Source organism: Pan troglodytes, chromosome 12 (genome assembly GCF_028858775.2).
Source record: "Pan troglodytes isolate AG18354 chromosome 12, NHGRI_mPanTro3-v2.0_pri, whole genome shotgun sequence".
Lineage (NCBI taxonomy): Eukaryota > Metazoa > Chordata > Mammalia > Primates > Hominidae > Pan > Pan troglodytes.
In genome coordinates, this window is record NC_072410.2 from 91,276,527 (window position 1) to 91,293,099 (window position 16,573).

Genomic DNA, 16,573 nt, shown 5'->3' on the forward strand with positions numbered 1-16,573 from the left:
TACTAGAATTATTTACAATGTCAGAGTAGTTCTTGATGTTTACTTGGCCCTCTCTTGGCAAAGGCTCTTTGTATTTTCCTACACTAAAGGTCTGGCCAAGTAGGGGTTCAGATTCTCTTCAAGTATAGAAACTCCCCCCGATTTTTATGTTTGCTGGCCTTCCAAGTAAGATTTCCATTGAAGAAAATGCTCCATGGCTAAAAAGCTTTAAAATCCATTGGTATTATCGGCAGATTTGGACTCTATAGAGCCTAGTTTCTAAAGTGCTTCATAGGGCCGATCTGAAAGTGAGATAGCACTAGTCCTATCAGAGGATTGTTCAACCTGAGACTCTGCATCAGAAGGTCAGGCAGCACTGACCTGTGTCAGGCCTGGAGCAGGCTCTAGGAGGCTGCTTTCGTGATGAGTTCCTTTTTGTTCAGGAGAATATAAGGAAGCTGGTCCTATTTTAGAAGCAATAACAGCCTTTGAGTTTGCTCTAGGACAATTCCAAAATCAAGAGCCCCCAGGGTGCTGTACTCCGGATTTCTAGGTCACAGATATCCAGACCAGAGTTGACCAGAAATTGGCCAGAATGGGTTCTGGGGATGTGGATGAATTTCCATTTCTCATCCATTCCTACTCCATCTCCATTTTATCATTCTCCATTCCTACTCCCTCAATACCAAAATTAAAACAAATTGTTGATTACTAGGTAGCCTTCACATTGAGTTTTTCCTATGGTATAACCCTTGAAAAAAATTGATCAACCAGACCATTACAAGAAAAAAAATTATGGTTTTACTGAGTTAAGCCTTTTACTAGGTTTTGCGGTCCAATTTCTCTGTGTAGACATAGACTTGGAAAAGCCAAAACATCTAAGCAATGCGAATTTAAACAAATTAGTTAAATCTGCCACTGGGAGTCATTATGTCATTGGCTTTTAACCTGGCTGCACATTAAAATCATCTGGGGGAACCCTTAAAATGACTTCTGCTCAAAGTCATGTGCCCAAGGTTGTGATTAATTTGTCTTCAGGGTGATTCCTCCCCTTTAATATTTCTAAAGCCACTCAGGTGACTTGCTTGTGCAACCAGGGGTGTAATCCTCTGATGTGGACGTGTGACTGCAATAGAGGAAAATGCTAGAGAGCAGATACTCTGGAATCAGTGCCACCTGGACTTGAATCCCAACTCTGATATCTCATAATTATGTGACCTTGGGCTAACTTAGTCTCATTGTGCCTCAGTTTCCTTCTCTGTAGAATGGGAATAATAATACCTATCTCCTAGGGTTGTTATAAAGATTAAATGAGTTAATATGGGCAAAGTACTTAGAACATTGCCTGGAACATAGTACGCAATATATAAATATTAGTTGTCTGTCGTCCTTTGCTGACATTTCCCTTACTGGATGTCTGAACTGAAATTGATCTCAATAGTGTAATATTACTCCAACAAGTTATATTAACTTCCTGTGACTGCTGTAATAAATTACCACAAAGTGGCTTAAAACAAAATAAATCTTACTCTTACTATTCTGAAGGCCAGAAGTCTGAAATCAAGGTGTCAGCAGGGCCACACTTCTTCTGGAAGCTCTGAAGGAAAACCTGCTCCTTTCCTCTTTCAGCTTCTGGTGGCTATTGGCATTCCTTGGCTTGCGGTCACATCTCTCTTTGCTTCATCTTCATATTACTTCCTCCCCTGTGTGTCTTTCTTCTCCTGGTATTTCTTGTATAAGAATCCATGTGTTTGCATCTAGGGCCCACATGGATTATACAGGATGAGCTCCTTTTCTAAGGATTCTTAATGTAGTCACATCTTTTGCCATAGAAGATAATATTCACTTTTTTTTGCTATCATAAGGTACTATTCATAAGTTCCTGGAATTAGGACATAGAGATATCTTTTTGGGGTCTACCATTCAACCCACTATACAAGATGGCATAATAAAAAGTAAGCTTGGATGGGAGGCATCACTGACTCATTCTGTGTTTAGTGGACTTCACATTTGGCCTGCACATCCCATTCTCTAATATGTCTAAAACCATTATTTACACAACAGGTACCATCCAAATATACAAACAAGTGACTATTTATTGTCAATGTTTGTAGTTACTTCTCGGCAAGGACCCACAGAAGTGGAGCAAGTGCTCAGAGGACTGGTTGGCCCAATGGCCTTTGGCATATAGAGAGCTCCAACAAGGAAAGGCTTCTTGGTGGTTTTGCTCCAAAGAGAACAATTTTTTGAGAAACTCTATTTTGTGCTAAAATGTGTACCCAAAATCTCACCAATGATGGCTGTTTTTGTTTTTGTTTTCATTTTAGAGATATGATCTCACTATATTGCCCAGGCTGGCCTTGAACTCCTGGGCTCAAGAGATCTTCCTACTTTACCCTCCTGAGTAGCTAGGACTACAGGCCGCATGGCTCTGCCTGGCTAATTTTGGGTTTACATTTGGAAAAGTCTGATGCTTATTTTAAAAGAGAACAGGGTGATGCTACATTATCAGGACATGTTTTCTGTCCCAAGTGATAGAAAAATCAATCTGAATAGGCTTAAGTGAAACCCTAATTTATTAACTCTCATAACTGGAAAATTCCAGCTTCAGGTCCAGATCAATGCAGTGGTTCCAAAGATACTATCAGGACCTGGTTTCTTTCTCCAGCTCTTGGCTCTACTTTTGCTGGCTGTAGTTTCAGAAAGGCCATCCTTAGGTAGTGGCAAGACAACTGTACTAAGACCTACATTCTCTCAGGTTCAAGGCACATGAAAATAAACAGTCCTAGAAAAAAATGTAAGCAAAACCTTACCGAGATTTGTTGGCTTGAATACTCATGCCTGAGACAACCAATGTGGTAGCACCCCTTCCTGTTCTGTTTGGCCAAGGACCTTGGAAAGGATGACCCCTCTTAATACATGGGCTAAGACTGTGGAAAGAGGTAGGTCTGTTCTGAAGAACCAGTGTAGGTACCATCAGAAGGGAGAATGAATATTGGGTGGCAAATACAACAGATGACCACTGTAGATGCAATTAGGTCCTTGGACTAAAATGTCTGAAATCCAAACCTGGGTTTTCTTGAACGACATGTGGGATTTTTTTTTTTTTCTAGTTGTGTGTGTTGGTCACAATTTCCCTTTCCACTTGGAAATAAGTGAGTTATTTTGAAGCAGAAGACCCACATTTAAATTCCATCTCTGCTGCCTCTTTGTAGCTGTGTGGCCTTGGGCACATTACCTTATGTCTGTAAGCTTTAAATTCTTCACTGGCCTGGCGGTAACACACACACACACACATACACACACACACACACACACACACACACACAATCAGGATAGAGGCTATCTTACCAGGACTATTCATCACCAGGGCACATAAACAGAATAAGCCTACCTGAACACAGTCTGATTGATACCGAAGAACCATCTGTCCCTACATATTTTTCATGGTCCTGAAACATGTTGGAAATTTCTACCATTTGAGTAATGGAAGGAATGTTTAAAGCAACATGTTTCCAGAGAGCCAGGTGAAAAATGCAAATTGATGCCAGGGAAAAGCAAAATGAAATCCTGCATCACTGAGTACTCCTTATCTGCCACCTTAGAAGGGATGAGCCAAAGTCACCTTGTGTGATCATTCTCAACATGCAAGGCAACCATCAAGAGACTTCAGGCAAAATGATCTTTCTGTTTTTCCACATTTGTTTTAGGATTCTTCTCTAACTGCTTCTCCTGAGGCAGTGTTCCCTGGGGATATCCAATACCACAGGGAATGTCCATATTGAAAAACTATACCTAGAGCTCTTCTTTCTCCAAGTTGTCTCCAGTTGCAAAAATGACCTCTTCATCTCCGTAATCACAGTGCTCATTTTCACAGTGGAGTTGCTATTAGGTAGGGCAAGTACCATCTGATTATGATTTGATTAAAGCATTCATATTAAGCATGTGTGAGTGACAGGCTCGACTTTTTTTTCAGGGAGTTAGTGTTTATCTTCAATCTTCTAGATTGAGGTAAGAGATTTTTTGAGAAAGATACCCGGGTCTTTTTCCCTTTCTCCTAGATCGGTTGCAAGTGTACTCACAACAGATGTTATGTGGTATTCTACTTCTAAAAGACTGTTGGCCGTAGGTTTTAGCTATCACTTGGAGGATAACAAGTAGTAGAATTATCCATCCTATTATGGGTAGGAAGGAATTCCTACGGGTAGGAATTATCTCAAGATCCCTCACAGATGTGCACTATCATGCTCCAAAAGGTTTATTTTTCCTAGAAATTGACTAGCCTTCAAGTCTTTTCAGTTCTCTTATCAAAACTTACTACTCCTTTGTCCAAACCCTTTACTATTCCTTTGTCCAAACCTCCGTAACCCCTGTTACAGCAGCCACAGGGAGCTAATATACCTTGTTGGAGTTATATTAGACCATTGAAATCAATTTTAGTTCAGACATCCAGTAAGGGAAATCTCAGCAAAGGACCACAGACAGCTAATATTTATATATTGCTTACTATGCTTACTATTCCTTTGTCCAAACTCCTCAAATATCCTTCCTTTAGATTGCAGAGTAGTATTCTGTGGTGTGGACCTACCTCAGTTGAATTGGCAGTTTTATTTTTCTTCAGCCGTTTGAATGTGTCATTCCACTGTCTTCTGGTGTGTAAGGTTTCTTATGAGAAATCTGATGGTATTATTGATGTGTCCTTGCATGTGACATGTCACATTTCTCTTGCTGCCTTCGACAATTTCTTTGTCTCTGTATTTTGGCAATTTGATTGTAATGTGTCTTGGTCTAGATTTCTTTATATTCATCCTATTTGTGGTGCTTTCAGCTTCATGAATCTGAGTGTTCATTTCCCTTCTGGAATTTGGGAAATTTTCAGTGATTATTTCTTTAAATAAGCTTTTTTTCCTATTGTATCTCTGCTTTCCTTCTAGAATCACCATAATGTATATATTTGTTGTCTTGATGATGTCTCATATGTCCCTTAGGCTTTCTTAACTCTTTCATTCTTTTTTCTTTTGCACTTCTAACTGGATAATTTCAAATAACTTGTCTTTGAGTTCACCGATTCCTTCTTAGGTTTGATCAATTCTGTTTTTGAAGCTTTCTATTGATTGTTTTTCTTTCAGCAATTAGATTCCTCAGATGCAGAATTTGTCTGGTTCTTTGTATAGTTCCTATCTTTTTACTGAGAATCTCATTTTTCAGGTATTACTTCCCTGATTTCCTTTGGTTGTTCATATGTTTCCTCTCGTAACTCATTAAACTTCTTTATGATAAGTATTTTGAATTCTTTGTCAGGCATCTAAAAGATCTCCACTTCTGTAGGGTTGGTTGCTGGAGATTTGTTTTTTCCTTTGATTGTGTCATGTTTCCCAGATTTTTTATGTTTCTTGTAGCTTTGCCTTGGTGTCTGCACATTTGAAAAAACAGCCATCTCTCCCAGTTTTTATGGAGTGGTGTTGACAGTTAAAGACCTTCATCAATTAGCCCAGCTAGAGATTTGGAGAGCCTCTCACATAGCAAGCTGACTGCCTCTTTTCCTTTGTTCTTAGCTGCCCCCATCAAACTATACTCATTCTGTCAGTCCTTTGGGTTGAGTGGAACAGGGACTGGCATTCTTCTGGCAATGTAGTGAAAGACCAAGAGGTTGGAGGTATACACCACTCTTCTCTCTTCTTGGTGAGATGCCTAGGTTCTGCAATTTCTCCCAATCTCACAGAGCTCTGCTATCCTGTAACAATCTGTTTATGCCCTTTCCATTGTTGAGTTGACCCAGGGGTCCAAACTGTGGCAGTACTGTCAATGTTCCATGTGAGGCAAGATAGAAACTGTCCCCTTGGACAATTCACTGAAAGACTGGGATGCCGGATGGTCATTCCACTTCTCTTCCCCTCCTAATGAGAGAAGTGTGGGTTGAGGCAATATCCCTTGGCATTGATCTGTGCTGGCTTTGGGGAGAGGCTGACATAGGTAAAGTGTAATTGCTCTTCTTATTTGTTTTAATGTGGCTGTTCTTCATTTTGTGCTCATCTAGGATGCTTGCAACTTCTCATAAAAGTAGTCTCACAAAGGTATTTTGGTGTGTATATTATTGTTAGCTTGATGTTTCTGTGGAATAATGAGGTGAGGGACCATTTATTCTACCATCTTGCTGATATCACTCCCCTGAAGTGCAAAAGTTTTAAATTTTGATGAAGTCCAATTTATGAGTTTTCCTTTTATGGATGGTGCTTTTGGTGTCAAGTCTGAGACCTCTTTGCTTAGTCCTAGATCCTGAGGATTGTCTCCTGACTGAAAGGCTAATTTTCCTCCATTGATTTGCTTCTCCACCTTTATGAAAAATCATTTGAGCCTATTTTTATGGCTCTATTTCTGGGTCCTATATTCTGTTTTGTCAATCTATGTGTCTATCCCACCACCAACAGCACATAGTCTTGATCACTATAACTATTTAATAAGTCTTAAATCTGGTAGGAACTCTGACTTTTTTTTCCAATTATTTTAGTTATCCAAGTTCCTTTGACTTTCCGTATACAGATGGTCCCTGAAATTCAACAGTTCTACTTAAAACTTTTTGACTATATGAAGGTATGAAAGCAAAATGCATTCAGTAGAAACAATACGCAGTGTTCACACGCTGTTCTGTTTTTCACTTTTAGCACAGAACTATTAAATAAATTGCATGACATATTCAACACTGTATTATAAAATAGGCTTTGTGCTAGATTATTTTGCTGAACTGTAGGTTAATGTAAGTGTTCTGAGTAAGTTTAAGGTAAAGCAAGCTAAGCTGTTATATTTGGTGGGTTAGTTGTATTAAATGTATTTTCAACTTCTGATATATTGAAAACAATGGTTTTATCAGGAAGTAATCTCGTTGTAAGTTGAGGAGCATGTGTACATTTTAGAATTATCTTGTCTATATTTATTTAAAAATTTCTGGGATGTAATAAAAATTGCATTGTCATTTTGGGGGAGAATTAATATCCTTGCTATATTGAGTCTTTTAATCCATGAACATGATATGTCACCATTTAAAAAAGATCTTTAATTTATTTTATTAATTCTTTGGAGTTTTCACTATAGAACCCTTGTACATGTTTGGTTAGATTTACAACAAAATATGGTAGTTTTTGGATCATCGTAAATTTGGTGATATTTTAAAATTTCAGTGTCAACATATTCATTAGTAGCAAATAGAAATTTAATTGTGTATTTTGTATCCTGCAAATTCACTGAAATAATTTATTAGAAGTGAGGGGTTTTTTTCTGTATATTTTTGGGGATTTCCCACATAGATAATCATGTGATTTGCAAATGACTTTTATTTCTCCTTTTCTAATCTATAAATTTTTTTCTTACCTTATTACACTGACTAGAATTTCTAGCATGTTGTTGAATAAAAGTAGTAAGAATGCACATCTTTGTCTTGTTCACGATCTTAAGGAAAAAACATTCAGTTACTGACTGTTCGATATAATGTTAGCTGTAGATGTTCCTTATCAAGTTCAGGAAGTTTTCCTCTACTCTTATTTTCTATTTCTTATAATTTTATCATTAATAGAAATTGAATTTTATAAAATTTTTAAATGATTGATATAATCAGGTTATTTCTCTTTTTTTATTCTGTTAATAAGGTGGGTTACATCAATTGATTTTTAAGTATACCAGCCTTGCATCTCTGAACTATATCTCCAGTTGGTCATACTATATAATTCTTCATATAGAATTACTGAATTCTGTTTGTTAAATGTTTTTGCATCAATTTTTATGGGGACTAGTAGCCTGTAATTTTTTTCTTGTTCTTCTTTGCACTGTGTTTATCTGGTTTATCTTTACCTTTTTTTTTTTTGGATTAGGGTAATACAAGCTTTATAAAATGAATTGAGAAGCTCTTCTATTTTTTGGAAGAAATGACATAGAATTGGTATTAATTATTTAAATGTTTGGTAGAATTCTCCAGTAAAGCCATCTGGACCAGGATATCTCTATTTTGGGGATATTGAAAATTAAGAAATAAATTACCTAGTTTATTTTATAAAGTGGTTACAAAAAACAAAGATGAATGTAGTTTTTAATTTACCTTGAGACTTGGTCTTTGATCCATGAATTATTTAAAAGTATGCTGTTTAGTTTCTAAATTTTGGAGAATTTCTTGTTATTATTATATCTGATCTCTGTTTTGTTTCTATTATGGCCAGGTGACATATTCTATATAATTTTACTTTTTAAAAATTTGTCTAGGATTGCCTTATGATATAAGATGTGGTCTACCGTGGTATATATCCCATGGCCACTTGAAAAGAATGTGCATTCTGCTGTTGTTTGATGCTGTTTAATAGAAATGCTGATTATATCTTGTTGGTTGATAGTGTTGTTGAGTTCTTTTATATCTTTGCTGATTTTCTAGTTTTCCTAGTTTTCTGGTTTTCCTATCTATGGTTTAGAAATGGGTGTTGAAGCCTTCAGCTTTAATAGTAGATCTATTTATTTTTCCTTCTGGTTTTGCTTCATATAATTTGCCAGTTTGTTGCTTGATGCACACACATTTAAGACTTCTATATCTTCATGGTTAACTTACCATTTTATCATTATATAATGTCCCTCTCTAATTCTGGTAATTTTATTTGCTCAGAGTCTATTTTATCTGAAATTAGTATAGTAACTCTACTTCATTTTTACTTTTAACATTTATTATTTTTTATTGTGGCAAAATACACATAATAGAACTTAACATTTGAACCATTTTGAGTGACATTAAATACATTCTTAATGTTGTGCAACCATCACTTCTATTTAGCTCATGACTCTTTATCTTATAAAACTGAAACTCTGTACCTAGTAAGAAAATAATTCACGCCTGTAATCCCAGCACTTTGGAGGGCCGAGGCGGGTGGATCATGAGGTCAGGAGATTGAGACCAACCTGGCTAATACGGTGAAACCCCATCTCTACTAAAAATACAAAAAATTAGACTGGTGTGGTGGTGGGCACCTGTAGTCCCAGCTACTTGGGAGGCTGAGGCAGCAGAATCGCTTGGACCTGGGAGGCGGCGGTTGCAGTGAGCCGAGATTGTGCCACTGCACCCCAGCCTGGGTGACAGAGTGAGACTCCATCTTAAATAATAATAATAATAATAATAATAATTCCCTCTACTTCCAGCCCCTGGAAGCCACCATTCTACTTTCTGTTTCTATGCTTTTGACTACTTTTAACTACCTCATATAAGTGAATCATACGGAATTTGTCTTCTCGTGACTGGCTTATTTCACTTAGCACATTGCTCTCAGGGTTCATCCATGTTATAGTACGTGTTAGAATTTTCTTCCTTTATAAAGCCATTGTAAGTATATACCACATTTTGCTTATCCATTTATTCATCTGTCAATAGACACTTGATTGCTTCCACATTTTAGCTATTGTGAATAATGCTTCTATAAATGTGTGCACAAATATTGCTTCAAGACCCTGTTTTCAGTTCTTTTAGATGCATATTCAGAAGTAGATTTGCTGTGTCATGTAGTAATTCTATTTTTAATTTTTGAATAACCACCATATTGTTTTCCTCAGTGGCTGCACCATTTTACATTTCTACTATCAGGGCACAAGTGTTCCAGTTTCTCCACATCTTTGCCAAGACTTGTTATTTTTTGTTTTCTTAATAGTAGCCATCTTAATTGGTTTGGTTGGAGATGGTATCTCATTGTAGTTTTGATTTTAATTTCCCTAAAGATTAGTGATGTTGAGCATCTTTTCAGGTTCTTATGGGCCATTTGCATAGCTTCTTTGGAGAAACATTTATTCAAGTCCATTGCCCAATTTTTTGTTGTTGTTGTTGAGTTTTAGGAGTGCTTTATATATTCTGGATGTCAATCTCTTGTCAGATATGTGCTTTGCAAATACTTTCTCCCATTCTGTGGGTTGCCCTTTTCCTCTATTAATAGTGTCTTTGATGTACAATTTTAAAGATTCTTCATGAAGTTCAGTTTTTCTGTTTTTTCTTTTGTTGGCTGCACCTTTGGTAGCATATCCAAGAAATCACTGCCAGATACAGTATCATGATGCTTTTGTCCTATGTTTTCTTTTAAGAATTTTATAGTTTTTTTCTTATATTTAGGTCTTTGATCAATTTTGAGTTAATTTTTCTATATAGTATTAGGTAAGGGTCTAATTTCTTTATTTTGCATATGGATATCCAGTTTTCCCAGCATGATTTGCTGAAAAGACTGTTCTTTCTCCACTGAATGGTCTTGACATCTGTTTTAATCAGGGTTCTTCAGAGAGACAGAATTAATAGGAGATCTATATCTATATCTATATCTATCTAACTATATCTATATCTATCTATCTATCTATGTAGAGAGAGGCGGGGGAGATATAAGAAAGGATTTATTAGGGGAATTGACTCACTTGATTATGTAGGCTGAGAAGTTTCATAACAGATCATCTGTAAGCTGGAGTGCCAGGGAAGCTGGTAGCATGGCTCATTCCAAGTCTAATGGCCTTAGAACCATGGAAGCCAATGTTGCAATTCTCAGTCCAGGACTGAAAGCCCAAGAGCCTGGAGAATTGCTGGTGCAAGTCCTAAATTCCAAAGACCAGAGAATCTGAACTTGTCTCATGATACAAATATAATCTACCATGGTATATATCCCATGTACACTTGAAAAGGGTAGAAGAAATGAATTCTGGCTCCAGAAGACAGATCAAGAATTTGTCCTTCCTTTACATTTTTATTCCATCACCCACATTGAGGGCAGATCTTCTCCACCCAGTCCACCAACTCAAATGCCAATCTCTTCCAGAAACACCCTCACAGATGCACCTGGGGTAGCCCAATCATTAGAATCAAATGCTAAATCACTTGGGTTTCCCTTTTACAGAAGGGAGACAAGATCAGTTTCTACTGAAGCATTGAGAATAATTTGTACTTTATCAGCTGCTGGGTATGCCTTAATCCAGCCAAGGCCACATCCAAAATCAACCATCATAGCACCCTTGTCAAAAATCATTTAACCATATATATTAGGGTTTATTTCTGGACTCTGTATTGTATTTCACAGGTCTATGTGCCTTTTTAGACTTTTATTTTTATTTTTATTTTATTTTATTTTATTTTTTGAGATGGAGTTTCACTCTTGTTGCCCAGGCTGGAGTGCAATGGCGCCATCTCGGCTCACCACAACCTCTGCCTCCCAGGTTCAAGTGATTCTCCTGCTTCACCCTGCCTAGTAACTGGGATTACAGGCATGTGCCACCACGCCCGGCTACTTTTTTGTATTTTTAGTAGAGACAGGGTTTCTCCATGTTGGTCAGGCTGTTCTTGAACTCCTGACCTCAGGTGATCCGCCCTCCTTGGCCTCCCAAGGTGCTGGGATTACAGGTGTGAGCCACTGTGCCCAGCCTATTTTTATTTTTTTTAACTTTAAAATAAAGTTGAGGGGGCACATGTACAGGTTTATTACATGGGTAAGTTGCACGTTGCTGAGGTGTGGTGTACAAATGATCCCGTCACCCAGTTAGTGAGCATTGTAGCCAACTGGTAGTTTTTCAGCCCTTAGCCCCCTCTCACCCTTCCCACTTTATTAGTCCCCAGTGTCTGTTCTTTTTGTCTTTATGTTCAGGTGTACTCAACGTTTAGCTCCTACTTATAAGTGAGAATGTGCAGTATTTGTTTTCTGTTCCTGTATTAATTTGCTTTGGATAAAGACCTCTAGCTGCATCCATGTTGCTGCAAAGGACATAATTTAATTTTTTATGGCTGCATAGTATTCCAAGATGTATATGTAACATATTTTCTTTATCCAGTCCATCATTAATGGGCATCTAGGTAGATTGCATGTCTTTGTCTTTATAGACTTTTATTGTCTATATGCCAGTACTATATTGCTTTGATTACTATAGTTTTTAGTAAGATTTGAAATCAGGAAATGTGAGTCCTCAATATTTTTTCTCCTTTTTCAAAATTGTTTTGGCTTTTTGATGTCTCTTGAGATTCCATTTGAGTTTTATAGTGGACTGTTTTATTTCTGAAAAAAAAAAGTCATTGGAATTTTGATAGGGATTGTATTGAGTCAATAGATTGTGTTGGTAGTATGGACATTTGAAAAATATTGTCTTCCAGTCCATGAACATGGAATGTTTTCCATTTTTATATTCTTCTTTAACTTCTTTCAGCAATATTTTATAATTTTTTACTGTACAAGTCTTTCAAGTCTTTAGTTAATTCCTAAGTATTTTATTTGTTTTGATGCTATCGTAAATGAGACTTTCTTAATATCCTTTTCATATTGTTTATTGTAAGTGTATAGAAATGCAACTGATTTTTGTGTGTCAACTCTCTATCCTGCTACTTTGCTTAATTCGTCTATTAACAGTTTTTTAAAAATGTATGTGGAATCGTTAGAGTGTTCTAGACACATGATCATATCATCTGTAAGCAGAGATAATTTTAGTTCCTTCTTTCTGATTTGTATCTCTTTGATTTCTTTTCCTTGTCTAATTGCTCTGGCTAAAACTTCTAGCACTATGTTGAATAGAAATGGCAAAAGCAGCACCCTTGCCTTGTTCCTGATTTTAAAAGAAGAGCTTTCATCTTTGAGTACGTTTGCTTTGGGTTTTTAATATACAGATTTTATTATGTTGAGGAAGTTGCCTTCCATTCTCAGTTTGGTTGGTGCTTTTATCATGAAAGAGTGAATTTTTCAAATGCTTTTTCTGCATCAATTAATTGACCATGTGTTTTACCCTCTGTAAGCCTGACAACGCTATGGATTACATTGATTGATTTTTGTATGTTGAGTTATCCTTGCATTCTAGAATTAAGTCTTACTTGATCATGGTCTATAATTCTGTTTATATGCTGCTCAATTTGGTTTGCTAGTATTTTGTTTAAAAAATTGCTTTGATGTTCATAAAAAATACTGCTCTATAATTTTTTTTTCTGATAGTGTCTGTGTCTAAATTTGGTGTCAGGATAATGCTGACCTCATAGAATAAGTCAGGAAGTGTTCTCTCTCCTCTTCATTTTTTTTTTTTGGAAAAGTTTGAGAACAATTGGGGTTAGTTCTTTAAATGGTAGAAGTATTTCTACTATTGGTAGAATTCACCAGTGAAACTGTTAGATCAAGGGCTTTTTTTTTTCATTATGAGATTTTGATTTTTGATTACTTATGTAATCCCCTTACTAGTTATAAGTCTTTTCAAATTTTCTATTTCTTTATGATTTAGTCTTGGTAGGTTTAGTATTTCTAGGAATTTGAACTTTTTCATGTAGGTTATCCAATTTTGGGGGGTACAATTGTTCATAGTGCTGTCTTAGAATTCTTTTTATTCCCATAGAATAAGTAGTAATGTCCCACTTTTATTTCTGATTTTAGTAATTTGAGTCTTGTCTCTATTTTTCTTAGTCAATCTAAGTGTAGAATTGTCATTTTTAAAAATAATTTTTAAAGAAGGAGGATTTGGTTTTATTGGTTTTACCCTTGTTTTTCTATTCTTGATTTCTTTGATCTTTGTTCTAATCTTAATTATTCCTTCTTTCTGGTAGCTTTGGGTTTAGCTTATTCTTTTCTAGCTCCTTAAGTTGTAAAGTTAGTTGGTTGATATAGGATCTTCCTTGTTTTTAATATAATCATTTGTAGTTTCAAATTTCATGCTTAACACTACTTTTGCTGCATCCTATAAGTTTTAGTATGTTATGTTGTCATTTCCATTCATATCTAAGTATTTTCTAATTTGCCTTTGCTTTCTCTTTTGATCCATTAATTTTTTTAAAGAATGTGTTTTAAAATTTTCACATATTTATAGATTTTTCAGTTTTACTTTTGTTATTGATTTCTAACTTTATCCTGTTGTGGTCAGAGTTGTTTTGTATATTTCTGTTAGATCTAGTTGGTTTATTGTGTTAAGTTCTCTATGTCATTACTTATATTCTGTCTAGTTATTCTATTCATTTTTGACAGTGTGGTATTGAATTCTTTAACTATTATTGCAGAAATGTCTCTTTTTATTTCAATTCTGAAGTTTTCATTGTCTTTATTTTGATGGTCTGTCATTAGGTGCATAAATGCTCATAAGTCTTCTATCTTCTTGCTATACTGAACCTTTTAAGATTAAGTACTTTTTTTGTTTCTTGTAACCATTTTTTAAAAAATTTAAAGTCCATTTTGCCTGTTAGTACAGCCACATCTGCTCTTTTTTCATTTCCATTTGCATGAAATGTCATCTTCCATTTTTCCACTTTCAATTTATTTGTGTCTTTGGAGCTAAAGTGAGTCTCTTGTAGACAGCATATATTTGGATCATTTAAAAAATCCATTCTGCTCATCTATATTGGTTGAAGAGTTTAATACATTTTCATGTATGTTATTACTGAAAAGGAGGAACTTACTTCTATAATTTTTATATTTGTTTTCTGTACACCTTATAACTCCCCATCCCTTGTTCCCTTTTGTATATATTCTATAGCTATTTTCTTTGCAGTTACCATTGGAATTACATTTAACATCCTAAATTTATAACATTCTAACTTATAAACCGGCTTAATTTCAATAACATAAAACTCTGCTACTTTAACAGCTCCTTCCCATCTCTCTTTGATTGTTAATGTCACAAAATTGCAACTTTATATATCATGTGTCACAAAACATAAATAATTCCTTGAAATGCATTAAACTCTTATATGGAAAAAATAATGAGTTAGAAACCATAGTTTCAGTGATATTAACTTTTAGACTAATAATTGTTTTTTTAAAAAATATTAGTTTCTTAAATCATGTACAGAACACAAAGTCAAGAAACATCGTTATAATAATACCACCTTTTACAATGTCCCTATGTTTACCTTCATTGATATTTTTATTTCTTTATATAGATTCTAGTTACTGTATAGTATGCTTTCATTTTAACCTGCAGGACTCCCTTTAACAGTTTTGGCATGGCAGATGTAGGGCAGCAAGCTATCTCAGCTTTTGTTTAGCTGGGAATAGTTAAGTTTCTCCTCACTTTCAAGTTTTGCCAGATATGGTGTTCTTGCTTGACAGTTTCTTTTTTATATTAGCACTTTGAAAATATCAGCCCACTGCCTTCTTATCTCTAAAATTTCTGATGAGAAATTTGTAGATAATCTTATTGCAGATGCTTGGTATGTGACAAGTCATTTCTATCTCTTGCTGCTTTCAAGATTTTCTCTTTGCCTTTGTATTTGGAAAGTTTGATTATAATGTATATCCATGTGGGTATCTATGAATTCATCTTACTTGGAGTTAATTGAGCTTCTTGGAGGTTTATGTTCATGTCTTTTTTCAAATTCGAAGAATTTTTCACCATTATTTCTTCCTATATTCTCTCTACTCCTTTCTTTCTCTCTGCTTCATCTGGGACTCTCATGGTGTGTATGTTGAGCCCCTTGATGATGTCTCACAGGTCTCTTGGGCTCTGCTCACTTTTCTTCAATTTTGTTTTCTTTTTGTTCCTCAGACTTGATGATTTCCATTGCCTTATCTTTGAGTTCTCTGATTCTTTCTTTTGCCTACTCATATCTTCCCTCAAAGCCCTCTAGTAAATTTTTCATTTCTGTTATTTTAATTTTTAGCTCCAGATGTTCTTTTTAGGTTTTCAAAATCTTTATTTGTATTGTCATTTTGTTTATACATTGTTTTCTTGACTTCATCCACATTTACTTTTAGTTTATTTATTTATTTATTTATTGAGACAGGTTCTTGCTCTGTCATCCAGGCTGTAGTACATGGTTCAGTTAGCTCACTGCAGCCTCAACCTCCTTGGCTCCGGTGATCCTTCTGCCTTAGCCTCTTGAGTAGCTAGGACTACAGGTGTGTGCCATCCATGCCTGGATAAATAAATAAATAAATTTAATAGAGATGAGGTCTCACTGTGTTGCCTAGGCTTTTAAATTTTATTTTTTGGGTATGTAGTAGGTGTATATATTCATGAGGTACATGAAGTATTTTGATACAGGCATGCAGTGCATAATAATCACTTCTAAGATACAAAATAAAGCCCTCTTTACTCTTTGCTTTCCTTTCCTTAAGCAGATGGTGGGAGTAAATTTTGTTGTGAGTTGTGTTGCCTGGTGTTGCAGGAGGAATGGCACAAGCACTTCCTTAGCCACCCTGGCTGGTGTCCAATGTTCACTGACTCTAAGCCCAGCACAGCACTAGGACTTGCCCAGGAATTGCAGTCCTTGTGGCCTAGACTGCCTTTCAAGTTTGTTTAGGATCCCAGAGCACTTTAGCCCATGGTGGTAAGTCTTGTGAAAATTCAAGTTCCAACTGCTGGGATGGGTGATTCCCCTCTGGCTAGGGCTGATCTATATGCTCCCTGTGTGTGTTGGCATTGGCTGAGTTTAGCCCAGCTTTACTTTCCATTGTGACAGGGCAGCACTGAGTTCAATGCAGAGCCCCACAATCACTGTACTTTCCATTTCCCAGGTTTACAGATTGTCTCTCTGTGCTATGTGGCTGCTGCCAGAGGGATAGGGGAGGGGCATCATTGGCAATTCAAGACTACGTTTCTTACCTTCTTCAGTCCCTCTTTCAGCAATATGAAGTTAAAACCAAGTACTGTGATT

At 36.0% G+C, this 16,573-nt stretch overlaps 1 protein-coding gene across 2 annotated transcripts in view; it reads left to right on the forward strand.

Moving 5' to 3' along the window:
* Positions 1 to 16,573, forward strand: part of SRD5A2 (steroid 5 alpha-reductase 2) — a 55,283-nt gene that overhangs the window by 21,599 nt on the left and 17,111 nt on the right. The gene's annotated exons all lie outside the window — the stretch shown is intronic.